At 52.1% G+C, this 18,789-nt stretch overlaps 1 protein-coding gene across 3 annotated transcripts in view; it reads right to left on the reverse strand.

The window, feature by feature from the left end:
* Positions 1-18,789, reverse strand: part of SECISBP2 (SECIS binding protein 2) — a 59,633-nt gene that overhangs the window by 22,549 nt on the left and 18,295 nt on the right. The window lies entirely within an intron of this gene.

Genomic DNA, 18,789 nt, shown 5'->3' on the forward strand with positions numbered 1-18,789 from the left:
TCTGGGCCTCTTCCAGCCACAGCCCCACACGGTGGTCCGCGTGGCGGGACCTGTGCACCCGTGGGATACGTCTGAAACGGACGTGGGATGAGCTCGTCTTGAGAAAGCCACCCACGCAGACCCTGCTCCCACCTGCTCGCTCCATCCCCGATGCCACCCCCCAGGGCCAGCCCTCGGCTGGGCACCTGGGACTCCTGCTGCCTGGGCCTCTCCCGGCTGCCCCATGCCAGGCGACTCGCCACACGGCATCAGCGGTGCGCTCGGGAGGCGCTGGCACACGCACAGGGAGACCGGCCCGCTCCACCCCGAAAAGCAGCTACCATGCGGGATGAAGCACTCGACCATCACGGCAGCCCTCCAGGAAGTGCCCGAGGACTGCCGACGAACTGCGGAGCGCAGCCAGTGCGCCCGTCCGAGCCCGGCGAGCCCGGCCGTCCTCTCCCTGCTCACAGCTGCTTGGAGCAGGGCGGAGACGCCGCCATAACCTGCGGCTCCCGCCTTCCCCAGAAGGGCCGCGGGATGGCGCACGCGCCCTTCAGAGAGGGGATCCGGCAACGGGCGGTCCCGCCAGGCCCGGCCGGGGCCCTCTGCGGGCCCAGGGCCAGGGGACCTCCGCCCCACATCCCTGCAGCGACAGGGCCCTGGTGCGAGTGCAGGCGTCCACGAGGCCTGGGACCCGGAGCAGGGCGGGACCCGGAGCAGGGCAGGCCCCGGCACGGCCCGCAGGCCGGGGCTCCCCGAGCCCGCACATGCCTGTGCGCAGACAGCGGAGGCCGGGCTGGCCGCGCCCGGGAGCCCCCGAGAGCCAGAGCAAGCAGCCCAGGCGCGGAGCCGCCGGCAGGTGCGGCACGGCCTGCAGAGCCAGGCCAAGGCCATCACTGAGGGAAACCATCACCGTCGCTACTCTCAGGGAGAAAACACCACCCCGAAACCAGAGCTGCTATGACGTATTAACTGAAATATGGCGTATTCAACAACAAATTCCGAGCCTTTCAAAGAAACCAGGAAATGTGACCCAAACTCAGGGAAGAGAAGTTCAGAGAAACCACGTCGGCCGGGCAGGCTGGGGGCGCAGCCACCAGGACTCTGGGGCAGCCTGAGGACACAGCCCAAGCCGGGGGGCGGGGCAGGTGCGGCTCGGGACAGAAACCAAGGAAGCCGAAAATAAATACAAACTACTCGGTTCCGAGAAAACACTTAAAGAGACGAAGAAAACCTAAACTGAGCCCAGGAGACCAGCGGGGCATCAGCGAGCAGACCACACGGGTAAGGGGGCTGCCCGGACACAAGGAACCAAAAAGGCTTCAGAAGAAATAAAGGCCCTGGGGGCATATCTAAAAAGGGGGGGAGGGGACGTGCCTGGGGGGCTCAGTGGGTTAAAGCCTCTGCCTTGGGCTCGGGTCATGATCCCAGGGTCCTGGCATCGAGCCCCGCATCGGGCTCTCTGCTCAGCAGGGGGCCTGCTTCTCTCTCCCTGCCTGCCGCTCTGCTTGCTTGGGATTTCTCTGTCACACAAATAAATAAAACCTTACCAAAAAAAAAAAAAAAGGCCCCTGGGGTGCCTGCGGGGCTCAGTCGTTGGGCATCCGCCTTCAGCTCAGGTCACGATCCCAGGGTCCCAGGATCGAGCCCCGCGTCAGGCTCCCTGCTCAGCGGGGAGTCTGCTTCTCCCTCTCTCTGCCTGCCGCTCCCCTGCTTGTGCTCCGTCAAATAAATAAGATCTTAGAAGAAGGAAAAGAAAGAAAAGCAAAGCAAGGAAAAGAAAGGGAGGAAGGGAGGAAGAGGGGAGAGGAAAAAAGGCCCAAACTCCCCAAATCTGACGAAAGCACGACTCGGGGGCCCGCGCACAGCCAAGGTGGGGCGCGCGGAGACGCGCAGACGCGGCCCGGTGCCAGCGCCGAAGGCCACACGGAGCGCGCGATGGGACCAGCGGCCCCGCCGTGTCCCGGGAGCCAGCGGAGGCCAGAGCACAGGCACGCGTCGTCTTACCCGCCCCACAGACACGGCGTCTCACAAACCGAAGGCCGGCGGCCGTGCCGTGTCGGCCCGTCCACGGGCGCAGTCGTCTCGCCCAGGCCGCGCTCCCTGTCTCTGTGTCACAGTCCTCACCACTTCTTGAACTCCTTCCTCGTCACTTTTAGTGCTTCCGGCGACCCGGAACCAGCGACCTTCAGTTTTACTATTGTAATCGTTTGGGGCACCACAAGCCGTGCCTACAGAGACGGCCACCTTAGTCCTGCCTCCGGCCTCCCCTCGGACAGGCCAAGTAACAACCCTCCGGCGGCCCCTCCGTGCTCAAGCACGAGGCAGGCGCGCGCACAGCGGAGACCGGCCAAAAGCTGAGCTGCCCGTGTCAAGCGCTCGCCAAGTTCCGCTACGCGGGCGGTGTCTGGAGGGAGCCGCGTGGGCACCGTGACCGCGCGGGCACTAAGGGAGTGAGAGCCTCACTGCCGAGAGGGAGAAAGTGTCCGTCATCCGGACGGAAGCTCAAACCAGCCACGACCTTCTCCTCAGCCCAAGCGGGAGGCCCTGGCTCTCTCCGGTTCTGTGCAGGCAGAGAGAGGGGAGGACGCGGCACGAGCGAAGCCTGAAACGAGCAGAGATCCGTGCTTGAGGTTTCAGGAAGGAGGCCGCGTCCGTGGCTCGAAATTGCAAGGTGAAGCGGCACGCGCTGCCGTAGGAGCTGCAGCGAGTGACCAGGAGATCCGGAAGATCCGGAAGACGGAGAGCGTTCCCGAAGGCGGCTGCCCTGACCAGCAGATTTTCAGGGTGGACGCGAGAGCCTCCCACGGGAAGAAGGTGCCATCGAGGACTTTCCCGGCCAGACAGGAGGAGTCCGTGCGGCCTTCAGAGCTTCCACGGACAGGCTGATCGTCTGGTCGGGGCCAGCGCGACGGGTGACTTTCAGCTAAATGCTCCCGGACCATTCTGAAAATCTTACGGCCTTTAAGAATGATGCTGTATCTTGGGGTGCCTGGGTGGCTCAGTGGGTTAAAGTCTCTGCCTTCGGCGTGGGTCGTGGTCCCAGGGTCCTGGGATCGGGCCCCGCATCAGGCTCTCTGCTCGGCGGGGATCCTGCTTCCCCCCCACCCCCGCATCTGTCTCTGCCTGCCTCTCTGCCTACTTGTGATCTCTGTCAAATAAATAAAAAAAATCTTTAAAAAAAAAAAAAAAAGACTGATGCTCAATCGTACTTCTGGGGACAACAGCAAGTGGGAGGCTCCTAGGCTCACCTCATCCCACGGTCACACTAACACAACACTGACATGAGTGTAAATAACCGAGAAAAGGACCCAAAGACGGGCAGAACAGACTCTCCACAGCTCAAGGTAGAGAACAGGCACATCCAAGAGGGACAGAAAGGGCCGGCATGGTCTGGAGCCCGAAGAACCCAAAGGCCGTCTGCAGGAGGGAGGAACGCACCGGGTGCGGAGAGGGGGAAATTCGAGCAGACCCCACACCGGGCACCCGGGGTCCGCACTGGGAAGATGAGCCCCCATGATACTCGGCTTTGAAAACCAGACTGGCTGAACCTTTCAGGTTCTTACAACCAGTGGGGCTGAGCACCTAAACCTAAAAACCAGCGGCTCCGCTCCGGGGAGCTGGAGGGTGACGGGAAACAGCACTGCAGGCTCACAGAGCCAAGGCAAAGCGGCAGCAGGCTGGAGAAGGCCCAGCGCATCCAGGAGGGACAGCTGTCTGCGAATCTCAGAGCCTGTGCTGGGAGCGCAGGGATCCTTGGAGGGAGACCTCTCCAAGAACGAAAGAGCTGGCAGGTGCCATGTCCCTCCCGCACACCCCCAGCCCAGACATGCAGAAACCTGCAGGAGCCAGCACAGGGCTAAGAGCACGTGCCCGCCACCCCCATCCCAGCCTCTGCAGGGTTTTCCAGGGCAGTGACAGCGCCCTTCCCACAGGGGCCCAGCCCGCACTGAGCACCTCACTCCCACATACCTCCTGCGGCCCCATCCCCTCCGGCATGGCCGGGTCCCCCAGGAGCTGTCCCTGTGCACTGCGGGTCCCTGCTGGCAGTGGACCAGCACGTACCTTGCTGGCTCCTGGTACCCCGTCCCTGCGTTCTCCTGCGAATCTAACCCCTCCAATATGCCTTAGGCCCAAGCCCATCCCAAGTGGTGCCAGCAGCCCCGAGAGAGAGGCCTGCACCCCTCCACGGTGACTCCTGCCCCCAGGAGTGGGGAAGATAACCACACACACCAGTATGACTGCGACCCCAGCAGCGGGCTGGCGTCAGACATCTGGCCAGACTGCAGGGCCCGCCCAACCACAAAAACTTCTCCGGTGGGGTCCGATGACAGTGCAGCTCCGGCAAACAGCTGGCCCGACTCAACTTGGGCTAAGGCGACCCCAGCCTGGCCGGCTACCAACCCCCGGGCCAAACCCTGCCCTCACCAGGCAGAGAGCGCCTCTGCGGAGGAGCAGAGTGAGGAGGAAGGGGGCCAGGCCACAGCAGCAGGGCACTCGAACCACACAGGAGACTGTCCCTGAAGCGCCAGGCCCTGGGGAGCAGGGGACACTGCACCGCTGGACACAACCAGAGCCCCTCTTCCCGGGGCCACGGCTCTCAAGAGCGGGAGACGCAGCTGACTTTCCCAAAACAGGGAGGCAGACACACAGAGTTCGACAAAAGGAGGGGACAGAAGAGCGTGTCCCACGTATAAGAACAGGAAACAATCCCAGCAAGACAAGAGGCTGAACAGAATCAGCATAAGAAACCCGCCTGACGGAGAATGTAAAGTACTGGTCGTCAAGACACTCGCCGGCCAGAGAGAAGAGCGGACGATGCCTCACTCGCGTCAGCGAGACCCGATGAGAGACAGAAAACACAAAAACCACCGGAGACGAAGAACTCAGTGACTGGAACTAGAAAGACGCTACGTGCACTAGACGGTCAACTAGACGAGACGCGAGAGCGGACCAGCGACCCGGACGACAGGGACGGAAGACAAGCTCGCTGAGCAGCAGAGAGAGGAAGAGTAAGAAAAGCTGCGAACGCGTCCCGGAAACTCGCCGTCAGCACCACGAGCAGACCCGCCTGCGCTACGCGGTCTCCGAAGGAGCGGAGAGAGAAAATGGGGCAGAAAGTGTATCTGCAGAAAGAAAGCTTCCCAAATCCGAGGAAGGAAAAAGAAATCCAGATGCCGGAGGCACAGCGTCCCCCACAAAATAAACCGAAGGAGGCCCACCCCAAAATACTTAGAATTAACGTGGCAAAAAGTACAGATAAAGGGAGAATTTTAAAACCAGTAGGAGAAGAGCACCTGGGTGGCTCAGTCAAGTAAGCGTCCAACTCTCGACTTGGGCTCAGGCTGTGATCTCAGGGTTGTGGGATAGAGCCCCACACCAGGCTTGTGCAGGGCGTGGAGGCTGCTTAAGATTCCCTCTCCCTCCCTCTGCCCCCTCCCCGCCCTCTTTCTCCAAAACAACAACCAAAAAAATAGCAACCAACCCGCGAGAGAGACGGTCATCCAGCGGAATCCCCCTCAGGCTGCGAGCAGATCTTCCAGCAGACGCTTCAGAGCAGCGTGATGGGGTCAAGGTGCTAAAAGGAAAAAATGTGCCAGAGAAAACTCCATCCAGCCAGGCTGTCATTCAGAGTAGGACAGAGAAACAGCTTCCCAAACAAAAGTTATAGGAATTCATGAGCACTAAACCAGCCCTACAAGAAACACGGGAGGGGTATCTGCGAGCGGAAAAGACCATAAATAGGAGTGAGAAAGGTTAGAAGCACCAAAGCAGTAAAATTAAGTCTATCTCTAAAAATCAGTCCAGGGATTCACAACACAGAAGGATGTAAAGTACGACCCCATGTCCCTACAACGCGGCGGAGAGCAGTAAAACGCAGTGCTTTGGGAATGGGTGAAACGCGGGAGACCGTCAACATCCCACACAGCCAGTTCAGTGCATGAGACGTGAGACGCCAACCAAGCATCACACAAATCACAAACTCGTAACAGATATTCCAAAATAAAGAGAAAGGAATCCACGCAGATCATTCAAGACGGCCAGCAAACCGCGAGAGGAGAAAGAACAGAGAAGAACTGCAGAAACAACCGTAAAACAAGTAACAAAATGGCAGTAAGCATGTCCTCCTCCCTGACGTAAGGGACTAAGGGCTCCGAAGAGAAGACGCAGGTGACAGAGCGCATATGGAAGTCAACACCCGTCCACACGCCGGCCTCCCAGAGACTCACTTCAGACCTAAAGGCGCACGCAGGCTGAGATCACGGGGACGGAAGAGTATTTCTGTGCAAAAGGAAGTGAAAAGAAAGCTGGGGCAGCAATGCTGCAGGCGACAAACCAGACCTCGAGACAGAGACAGGAAACACAGAAGGACCCTACACCATCACCAAGATGGCAGTCCAGGTGCCCAGTGCCTCAGAGGGTTAAGCCTCTACCTTCAGCTCAGGTCATGATCCCAGGGTCCTGGGATCGAGCCCTGCATCGGGCTCCCTGCTCAGCAGAAAGCCTGCTTCTCCCTCTGCCTTTCCCCCTGCTTGTGCTCTCTCTCTCTACCTCTCTCTGACACATAAATAAAATCTTTAAAAAAAAAAATTTAAAAAGAGGACAATCCAACAATAAGACATAACAATTGTAAATATTTGTGCCCCCAAAGTAGGAGCACTCTAATACATAAGGCATTTAATAACAAACAAAGTAATCAACAGTAACGCACCCCGCAGGAGGGAACTTTAACCCTACTGACATCAACAGGTAGGTCAGCCACACAGAAAATCAAAAAGGAACCAGTGGCTTTGAATGACACACAGGACCGGATGCATCTAATGACACATTCTCCAGAACAGACCACCTATTAGCCCACAAAAGAAGTCTCAGCAAATTCAAGAAGCTTTAAAGTCATACCGTGCATCTTTTCTGACCACAACGCTATGAAACTAGCAATCAACCAGAAGGGAAAATCTGGAAAGAACACGAACACATGGAGATTGATGACATGTTATTAACAATAAATGGGTCAACTTAGAAATCAAAAAGTATATGGAAACAAATGCGAATGAAAACACAATGGTCCAAAATTGGGGGGATGCAGCAAAAATGGTTCTAAGAGGGATGTTTGTAGCAACAGAGGCCTACCTCAGGAAGCAAGAAAAATCTCAAATAAACAACCTAACTTTATATCTAAAGGAACTAAAACCCCAAGCCAGTAGAAGGAAGGAAATCATACATATTACAGCAGAAATAAATAATATGGTGACTAACAAAAACAAAAAACCACAACAGAACAGATCAATGAAACCAGGAGCTGGTTCTTTGAAAAGATCAGCAAAACCGATAAATTCTTAGCCAGACTCATGGGAAAAAGATGACTGAAATCAACAAAATGAGAAATGAAAGAGAATCAAAACCACAGAAACACCAAGGACTGTAAGAAAACATTATGAAAAATTGTATGTTAACAAACTGACATAGGGCAGAAATAGGTAAATTCCTACAAACATATAACCTCCCTAAACTGAATCAGGAAGAAATGGAAAATTTGAGTAGACCAATTACCCACAACGAAACTGAAGCAATTAATCAAAAAACTCTGAACAAACAAAAGTCCAGGACCAGATGGCTTCACAGGTGAATTCTACCAAACATTTAAAGAGTTAATACTTACTCTTCTCAAGCTATTCCAAAAAATAAAAGAGGAAGGAAAGCTTCCAAATTCATTCCATGAGGCCAGCATTACCCTGATACCAAAACCAGATAAAGACACGACAATAAAAGAGAACTACAGGCCAGTATCTCTGATGAACACAGATGCAAAACTCCTCAAAAAAAGACCAACTGAATCGAGCAATACATTAAAAAAAATCATTCACCACGATCGAGTGAGATTTATTCCTAGGATACAAGGGTGGTTCAATATTCACAAATCAACACGACACACACACCAATAAGAGAAAGGATAAAAATCATACACTCATTTCCACAGATGCAGGAAAAGCACCTAACAAAGTACAACACCCATTCCTGATAAGAACCCTCAACAAAGTAGCTTAGAGGGACTATATCTCAACATAATAAAAGCCACATACGACAAACCTGCAGCTAACCTCACACTCAACAGTGAAAAACTATGGGTTTTCCCCTAAAATCAGGAACAAGACAAGTAGGTTACCGCTTTTATTCAACACAGTAGCCAAAGTCCGAGCCACAGCAGTCAGAAAACAAAAAGAAACAGAAGACTTTCAAGATGGTAAGGAAGTCAAACCTTCACTACCAACAGATGATACAGTACTACACAGAGAAAATCCTAGACTCCACCAAAAACTAATGTCGCAGGATACAAAATCAATATATATAAATCCGCAGCATTTCTAAGTACCAATAATGAAATACCATGCAGAAAAATTAAGACAACAGACCCATTTACAATTGCACCAAAACCAATAAAATACCTAGGAATAAACTTAACCAAGAAGGTAAAAGATATGTGTACTGTGAAAACTATAAAATACGGACAAAAGAAACTGAGGACAACACAAACAAATGGAAAGCTACTCCACGTCGGGGCGCCTGGGTGGCTCCGTCAGCTGAGCCTCTGTTTTCAGCTCCGGTCATGATCCCATTACAACCCCAGTGTCCCGGGATGGAGCCCCACGAGCACGAAGCCTCTTCTCCCTCTCCCTCTGCCTGCTGCTCCCCATCTGCTTGTGTGTGTGCTCTCTCTGTCAAGTAAAAAAATCCTAAAAAAAAATAAAGATATTCCATGCTCATGGATGGGGGAGACAAATGCTGTTAAAATGTCCATGCTACCCAAAACAATCTACAGATTTAATGCAATCCCTCTCAAAATACCAATAACATTTTTCAGAGAACGGGAACAAATACGTCTAAAATTTTTATAGAATCACAGAAGACCCTAAATAGTCAAAGCAAGCCTAAAATAAAGAACAAACTGAAGGTATCACAACCCCAGACTTCAAGTTATACTACAAAGCCACAGTCACCAAGAGTATGGTCCTGGGGTGCCTGAGTGGCCCAGTCAGGTGTCCAACCCATGGTTCCAGCTCAGGTCATGATCTCAGGGTCACATGAGTGCACAGCCTGCTTCCGATTCTCCTTCCCTCTCCCTCTCTCTAAAATAAATAAATAAAGCTTAAAAAAAATTTTAAAAATCAGTACAGTATTAGCACAAAAAACAGAAAAACAGATCAATGGAACAGAATAGAAAGCCCAGAAATAAACCCAAAATTATATGGCTAATTAATCTTCAACAAAGGAGGCAAAAATATTCAATGGGGAAAAGCTGGTCTCTTCAACAAATGGGGGGGAAACTAGACGGCTACTCGCATAAGAATGAAACAACTAATTTCTTATATCACACACAAAAATAAATTCGAAATGGATTAAAGACCTAAATTTGAGCCCTGAAACCATTAAAATCCTAGAAGAGAGCACAGGCAGTAATTTCTCTGCCATCAGTCACAGCAACATTTTTTTTTTTTTTTTTGATGTCTCCTGAGACAAGGGAAACAAAAGCAAAATCATGCTACTGGGACTACAGTATAATACAGAACTTCTGCACAATTAAGTAAACCACCAACAAAACTAAAAATCTACTGAACAGGGTGAAGATATTTGCAAACGACATTATCGAATAAGGGGTTAGCATCCAAAATCTATAAAAAGAACTTATACAACTTACACCTAAAAAAACAAATAATCCATTTTAAAATGGGCAGAAGACATAAACAGACATTTCTCTAAAAAAGACATCCAGATGGCCAACAGACACAGGAAGATGCTCAACATCACTCATCACCAGGGGAATACAGATCGAATCCACAAAGAGTCCCTCACACCTGTGAGAATGGCGTCAACCGAAAACACAAGAAACAAGTGTTGAATACGCTGTGGAGAAGAGGAGCCCTCATGCACTGGTGGTGGGAATGCAAGCTGGTGCAGCTGCCCAGGGAACCAGGATGGAGGCTTCTCAGAAAGTTGAAAGTAGAGCTACCCTGTGATCCAATAATTCTACTACTGGCTAGCTCGCTCCTGAAAGAAGACAAAAACACTTAATTCAAAAAAATATATGCACCACTATGTTTACTGCAGCATTATTTACAAAAGCCAATACGGAAGCAACCCAAGTGTCCACCGACAGATGAACAAGGACGTGGTATATCATACATACACTGGAATATTACTTAACCACAAAAAGAAAGTAAAGAAAATCTTGCCATTTGCAACAACAGGATGGATCCAGACAGTGTAACAATAAGCGAAATAAGGCAGACAAAGACAAATAACATGATTTCACTCATCTCATGTGAAATTTAAGAGACAAAGGAAAAGGAAAAACACAAACTCTTAATTATACGAAACCAACGGATAGTTACCAGAGGAGAGCTGGGTAGGGGAACAGGTGAAATGGGCGATGGAGTTTACGATCACACGTATCGATCGTGATGCACCGAGTAACACACGCGACTGCTGAATCTCTGCGCCGCGCACCTGAAACAACTGTGCCGCTCTACGTGAAGTACACCAGAATTGAGGAGGAAAAAATTATGCTACATCTACTTTGCCTGTCATCCTTACATGGAAGAGAGCCTGGAGCCAGCGCATCTGTTCACAACACGGCTCACGGTTTTATGCCCACTGTTGAGACCTATGGCTCAGAAAAAAAGATTCGGCTCAAAAGAGAACCGCTCATTGACAGTGCAACTCGTCACTCAAGAGCTCTGGGAGGATTAACAAGATTAACACTGTTCTCACGCTGGTAACACATCTATTCTGCAGCCCATGGATCAAGGAGTTATCGTGACTTCTGAGTCTTTTTTTTTTTTTTTTAAAGATTTTATTTATTTATTTGACAGAGAGAGATCACAAGTAGGCAGAGAGGCAGGCAGGGAGAGAGGCGGAAGCAGGCTCCCCGCTGAGCAGAGAGCCCGATGCGGGGCTCGATCCCAAGACCCTGGGATCATGACCTGAGCCGAAGGCAGAGGCTTTAACCCACTGAGCCACCCAGGTGCCCCTTGAGTCTTATTTTTAAAGAAATACATTTCATAAGGCTGTGCTACCACAGACAGTGATTGCTCTGATGGGTCAGGGAACAGCAAACCAAAAACATCCTGGAAATGATTCACTATCTGGAAGAGATCAAAATATTAACATTCGTAGGAGTCTGAAAGAAGTTGATACCAGCCCTCATGGGTGGCTTTGAGGGGTTCAAGACTCCATGGAGGAAGTCACCGCAAATGTGGGAGAAACAGCAGGAGAAGCGGGATCAGAAGTGTGGCCTGAAGACGGGACTGAACTGCTAGAATCCCGTGATCAACCTTGAACAGACGAGGACTTGCTTCTTACGGATGAGCAAAGAAAGTGGTTTCTTGAGATGGAATCCACACCTGGTAAAGATGCCGTGAAGACTGCTGAAGTGACAGCAAAGGATTTAGAACATCACACGAATGTAGCTGTAACGCAGCAGCAGAGTTGGAGAGGATGGACCCCAGTTTTTCAGTTTTTTTTTTAAGGTTTTATTTATTTAAGAGAGAGAGAGAGAGTACGAGCTTGGCGGGGGGGAGCAAAGGGAGAGAGACAAGCAGGGAGCCCAACTCATGGCTCGATCCCAGAACCCTGAGATCGTGACCCAAGCCAAAAGAAACTTTGCTTCACCGACTGAGCCCCCCAGGAATCCTGCGTTCCAGTTGTGAATGAAGTTCTGCTGTGGGTAAAACGCTACCATACAGCATCACAGGCTACAGAGAAACTGCTCCTGGAAGAAGAGTCAGTCCATGCGGCAAACTCCAGGGTTGTCTTACTTTCAGAAACAGTCACAGCTGCCACCAACCCAATGGGTCAGCAGCCTTAGACAGCAGACAAGACCCTCCACCAGCAAAAAGATTATGGCTCCTGAAAGCTCAGATGATGGTAAGCATTTTTTGGAAATTTTTTAAAAATAAGATATGTACACTGTTTTTTAGAACAGCACTGTTGCACTTAGTGGACTACAGTTCAGTGTCAACATGACTTTTAAATGCCCTAGGAAACCAAAAATTCATTTGACTTGTTTTACTGCGATATTCACTTTATTGCCATGGTCTGGAACCACACCTGTGGTATCTCCAAGGAATGCCTGTAGTGAGGGAGAAAAAACTGCCAAGAAGCAATTCTATATCCAGCAAAACTATCCTCCCAAAACTAAATGCAAAATAGAGATGTTCCTAGACAGACAAAGCACGAGAGAACTTGCTGCTCAGCGGAACTCCTGTACGATACGAGAGGAAGGCCTTCTGGAGAAATGCTGAAGAAGTGCCACTGGGCGGTATCTGACCCCAGAGGGACAGATCCCGAATACTAACAATCATGAATAAAGCTGGGAAACATAAAATTCTTTTCTCAGTCCTTGTCTTAGTTTCTTCAAAAGACATGAATGCATCGGGCAACCCTCACAACACCGTACCATCTTGTTTATGACATACACAGGCATGACACAGACGCCAACAACAGCCCAGAGAGAGAGAGGGAAACAAGAATTACACTGGTGTAAAGCTTCTCCAATGCAGAAACTCAGACGTATACTGTAATTCCTAGAGCAATCACTTTCCTTAGTCATGAGCAACCGCTTGCTTACCTGTTTTTAAGAAAATTGTTTTTTTTAGGTAAAGAAAAAATAAATGAAGGATTCAAAATGGTACTTTAAAAGTTATTTACTTGGGGCGCCCAGGTGGCTCAGTCGGTTAAGAGTCAGACTGTTGATTTCAGCTCAGGTCATGATCTCAGGATCGTGGGATCCATCCCCAGGCATGAAACCTGCTTAGGATTCTGTCTCTCTCCCTCTCCATCTGCCTCTCCCTGCTAAAAATAAACAAATATATAAATAATATAAATAAGTAAAAATAAAATTATTCACTTAACATAAAAGAAGACAGTTTAGAGAGGAACCAACAATTAAAAAACCCAGCAAAACAGCACACATAAATCCAACCACAGTAACAATTGCACTAAATGTGAACGAAGGAGACATTCCACTCAAGAGCAGAGACTGTCAGACTGCATAAGGAAGAACAATGTGGCCATCTGCTGTCTAAAAGAAACACACTGTAGATTTCAAGACACCATCTGCTAAGTAACCAGGGCTAGTCCTCCCTGTGCCGCTGGTAAAAGCACGACTCTCCTCATCACCATGGCAGCCAGGTGGGCAGACCTGATTTGGGGTTGAGAACAGACTCAAGCCCAAAGCCCTCTGAGTTGTGTTCTAGCCAGCAAGCTCTGCAGGGAGCTATTCAGCACTGGCTCAGCTAAGAATGAAGAGAAACCCCGAATTCCTCTTAACTGGTTTTTACTTTTCATGGGAAAGATGGTTCCATTAGTAATGTCAAAAGGGAAGGTGACAGGCACATCAGGATTTGGGCATTCCTGGGACTCTGGCCAAAACATCATTTCAATATTATCAAAATCCCAGCCTCACAATGCAACAACCTGAAACTACTTAAAAATGTGACCTGAGATGGAAGAAGGTATTCGCAAATGACAGTACAAAGGGCTGATATCCAAGATCTACAAAGAACTCCTCAAACTCAACACGCACAAAACAGATAATCACGTCAAAAAATGGGCAGAAGACATGAACAGACACTTCTCCAAAGAAGACATACAAATGGCTAGCAGACACAGGAAAAAATGTTCCTCATCATTAGCCATCAGGGAGACTCAAATCAAAACCACATTGAGATACCACCTTACACCAGTTAAAATAGCCAAAATTAACAAGACAGTAAACAACAAGCGCTGGAGAGGATGTAGAGAAAGGGGAACCCTCTTTCACTGTTGGTGGGAATGCAAGCTGGTGCAGCCACTTTGGAAAACAGTGTGGAGATTCCTTAAGAAATTAAAAATAGAGCTCCCCTATGACCCTGCAATTACACTACTGGGTATTTACCCCAAAGATACAGATGTAGTGAGAAGAAGGGCCCTCTGTAGCCCAGTGTTCATAGAAGCAATGGCCACAATAGCCAGACTGTGGGAAGAGCCAAGATGCCCTTCAACAGACAAATGGATAAAGATGATGTGGTCCATATATATACAACGGAATATTACTCAGCCATCAGAAAGGATAAATACCCAACTTTTGCCTCAACATGAACGGGACTGGAGGAGATTGTACTGAGTGAAGTAAGTCAAGCAGAGAGTCAGTCATCATATGGTTTTACTTACTTGTGGAGCACAACGAAAACCATGGAGGATATTAGAAGGAAGGGAAAAGTGAAGGGGAGGAAATCGGAGCGGGAGACGAACCATGAGAGACTACGGCCCCCAGGAAACCACCTAAGGGTTTTGGAGGGGCGGGGGTGGGGGAATGGGTTGGCTCGGCAGTGGGTATTAAGGAGGGCACGGATTCACGGAGCACTGGGTGTTCTATGCAAACAAGGAATCACAAAACGCGACATCAAAAACTAATGATGCACTGTACGGTGACTAACGTAACACAATTTAAAAAAAAAAAAGGTGACCTGAACCGAAAAACATAAAATTTGTCTCTTAAAAATATTTTAGAACAATTTGACCACCTGTATTACGTATTTTTAGTCACAAGTGATTACAGAATTATCTTCTTGGTTTCTGATTGGCCAATTTTTTTACTGAGATTTTTTTATTAATATTTCATTTACTTATTTGACAGAGATCACAGGCAGGCAGAGAGGCAGGCAGAGAGAGAGAGAGAGAGAGGAGGAAACAGACTTCCTGCTGAGCAGAGAGCCCGATGCGGGGCTCGATCCCAGGACCCTGGGATCATGACCTGAGCGGAAGGCAGAGGAGGCCCTGACTGGCCAATTTTAAAGTTTCTATTTCTCCTCCGCCTCAGTGGGGTCTGTAAACCAAAACAGAAGGTGCTTCTTTAAAAGAACTCTGATCTGACAGAGGGCTCCCGCCTCTGCTCAGCTGCTATTTCACACACGACCACACCTAAAAGGTTCAGCTTGACCCTAGTCCCATAGAGCCACCCCGGACACCTCACAGGACCCTTCCTCCGCCCTCCGGCTCTCTCCTTCTGCTGAAGGTCTGGAAAGCTCGGTCCACAGCTCCCACAGCCCCCCGCAGGCTCCCCGGAGGCTGCACCCCGCAGAACCGGAGAGTGGCTGAAAGTCTTCCAGACTTCTCCGCGCCACTGAAGGCTACTACTAAGGGACCTGCTCTGAGAAACACGAGACTGAGGGACTCCTGCCCTGACCCACGAGTGAGGCCCCGCACGAAGTTCGTGCGTTCTCCATGTACCATGCTGTTTTGACATCTTCACGGCTTTCAGCAAAGGAAACAACGGCCCTCCTGGGCTGGCCAGTTCTTAGAGTCACCTAAGGGTCCAGCCTGGAACATGCCTCTGTCACGCAAGCCAGCCTCCCCCCCACCCCCTGAGCCAGACCCCCTGTGCCTGGCCTGTCCCCCGAGGGCCGGGGCCCAGGCAGCGCTGGATGCCTCCAGGCCGGAGCTCATGGCAAGCACCACGCGGACCAGTCCTACACGGTCCCCCCACCCCGCCGCTGACCTCGGCCTGCCACCTGCGCTGGCGCTTACCCGCCGGCTGCGCCCGCCTGGAGGACCCGGCCTGCACCACTCTTGTCTCTTGTGGCCACAGCTGCCTCGCCCCTCATCAGAGCACACAGAACGAGCCCCCTGCTGACTGCCGAGGAAAGCTGCCTCTGCCCACAGGTAACCCAGGAGTTCCCCACGCCCGCCAAGGCAGCTGGACTGGTCTGAAAACCACCCCGTGTGCGGTCGGCACCCTACGGGCCTTCCCCAGAGCAGCAGAGAAAAGCAACGTGCAGGGAAGGCCACAGAGGGGCCGCGGTCCCGAGCTCCGGCGCGTGTGGGCACTCAGACTCGCGGGGTACCCAGCGGCCGGTCCTGCCGGGAATAAAGCGACCAACGTCACGGAGACAACCAGGGAAACTCACATACAGACCAGACAGTGGAGGCCGGTGAGAAACGCACCCTAAGAGTGACAGAGAACGGCCGCGGGGTCCGGGCAACACACGGCCACTGTCGGTCAGACAGGCCAACCGAGGAACCTGCACGGGAAATGATGTTAACATCTACCAGTCGCTGAAAAGCACTCCCGAGAAATAAACAGTCATTCACAGACACGACGGGAGTGACAAAGAGCTGACAACGGCCGGACGTGGGGAGCGGCCACGCGGTAGGCTGCCCTGCACTCCCTCCACCTTCGGTTAGTTTCCATAATGGAAACGAAGACAGAACAAAACATCCTCTCGCGTGTTTGCTAAAAACAAATCTTCCCCAACCCTGACCCCATCCCCAGGGACCCAGGTCTGAGACGGGCCCGGAGCCTGCACGCTCCGCGCACTTACCCGTGACCCACCGCGAGGGCCACGCTCATACGGCCGCCCCGCCCGCGGTGCTTCGGCTCGGTTCCCGCCGCGCAGAGCTGGAAGGCCGTGCGTGGGGCCAGCGGTCCGCGCCACCGTGGGGCTGCCACGCGAGCTTCCTTCTGCCGTAGCCACGGAACGCTTAGAAATGCTCGCTGCGTACCAGCCGGCAGCCCGCATGATATGACCCATGGCACTGCGACGTTTCAGCTTCAAAAATACGCCACCGCCACCCCGATCCCCGAGAAAGGCTACAACTGACATCGACACGACCAAATGGTGGTGAGGCTGCGGGACTGGCCGACTCTCTCAGTACTGGTGAGCGCAGCACCCAGGCGGCTCGGAGACAGGCCCGGCGAGTCTATAAACTAAGCATATCCCGCCCGCACGGCCCAGCGCTGCACTCCCAGAAAATCAAACACGGGGACTCAAATACTGTCACCTGAATGATACAAAGGCACCAGTCACAGCAGCCAGAGGTGGAGACAACCTCCACGTCCATCAGGGGAGGACGACTGGGTAAACACAGGGCAGCCCAAGGAGTACGAGTCAGCCACGACCACAAGCCCAGCACAGACGCGGGAACACGGGTGAACGTCCAAGGCGCTCAGCCAAGTGGAAACAGACGGACACAAAAGGTCACAAGTTGTACCGTCCCGTTTACATGACCCGTCAGAAGAGGTAAATCGGCAGAGAAAATGCACACCGGGGGTTGCCAGGAGCTGGGCAAACGGGGAGCTTAGTGGGCGGGCTCTCCTGGCAGGATGAAAAAGCGCAGAACCAGGAAACGAGCCCACGCGACACTGCGGACGGACTCACGCCGCTGACCGGCCCGCCTCAGAACGGGTCCTCTGATGGGACTTGAATTTCACCCGGATGAAAAACAAAAAATGGGGGCGCCTGGATGGCTCCGTCAGCGAAGCATCTGCCTGCAGCTCAGGTCGTGATCCCGGGGTCCTGGGATCGAGTCCCGCATCGGGCTCCTTGCTCAGCGGAGAGCCTGCTTCTCCCGCTGCCTCTGCCCCTGCTCCTGCTTGTGCAAGCGCGCGCTCGCTCTGACAGACAAAATCTTTTTAAAAATTAAATAAATGAAACCCCAAAAAACAAAAGGAACTACAGGCACATATATACAACAAGAGTAAATGTGGAAACACCCTGACGAGTGAAGGAAGCCTCACAGAAGCCTATGCAGTAGGAGCCCATTTCTATGCAGCTCCAGAACAGGGAAGAGGAACCGTGGGAGACAGAGAATACACAGGGGGCTGCCTGGGGACACAGCAGGGACCAGCCGGGCGGGGCTAAGGGAGCGTCCAAGGGTCGGGACGGAGGCTGGGTTCCCCTGCGAGGACAGGCCTATGGTCTGTGCGTCCCACTGTACACGGCTCCCCTCCAAAGACAAGAAGAGCCACGAAGGCTAGTCAACGGCGTGCGCTCAGGTCGGTGACACGCACGTGGAGCACCGAGCGGTGGTATCGACCCAGGTCTGCAACTCTGAAGTGCAGCAGAAAAATCAAACACTCGTGGGTGGACAGGTCAGGGTCAGCCAGCTCTTCCCTGAAGGGCCACGTGGTACATACTCTAGGCTCCTGAGCACGTGAGTGCGCAACGCTCCCCTGCCCTGCCTCAAACCGTCACAGGTAAGGAGGCGGCAAGAATCCGGACTGTAACCGGCCCTGAGCACCCGGTCCAGGGGCGCCAACTCCATTCAGTGCTGTGCAACCACCGCTCCCTCCTATTCCCCAAAGGCTTCCGGGCCCCACACTGCAAGTCTGTCCCCACAGCCTCCAGCCCAGGAACCCTCCAGGCCTCTCGGGGACTGTCTACTCCGGATCTCTCCCGGAGCGCGGGCCCGTCGGTGCGGGCTCATCTCGGAAAACACGTGCGCGGTCACGCAGGTCACGGCAGGCGGCACGAAGGCTGGGCCACATCCTGGTCACCTGTTTGTGCCGATACACATCAGCGGCCGTTTCCTTTTCCGCTCTTCGGAACGCTGCCGCTGTGAGCAGGGGCCTGCGCGGGGCCGGGTCCAGCGTCCTGCGGAGCTGCCGGACGGCCTCCCAAAGCGGTCTCGCCCTCCCCCGTTTCTCCAAATTTCCGACGACAGCTACCACGGCAGACACGAAGAACCAGCTCCCTGCGGCGCTGGCTTGACTCGTCTAGATTGAGGGCGTCCGGCGGCTGCTCATGTGTAACCGGCCACGCGAGTGTCTTCTTGCGGAGCAACGTCAAGTCCTTTGCCTATTGTTTAGTGGGGTTTAACGTCGAGCTGTAGGATTCCGTCGTAGTCTCCGGACATCAAATCCTTATCAGGTATATGATTTGCAAACATTTTCTTGCTTTCTGTAAGTAGATTCTTCTCATTTTTTTGGATAACGTCTCTTATTACACAAAAGTTCTTCTTTTTGATGAAATCCTGTTTATCTACTTTTGC

The sequence above is a fragment of the Martes martes genome (assembly GCF_963455335.1).
Source record: "Martes martes genome assembly, chromosome: 12".
Taxonomy (NCBI): Eukaryota; Metazoa; Chordata; class Mammalia; order Carnivora; family Mustelidae; genus Martes; species Martes martes.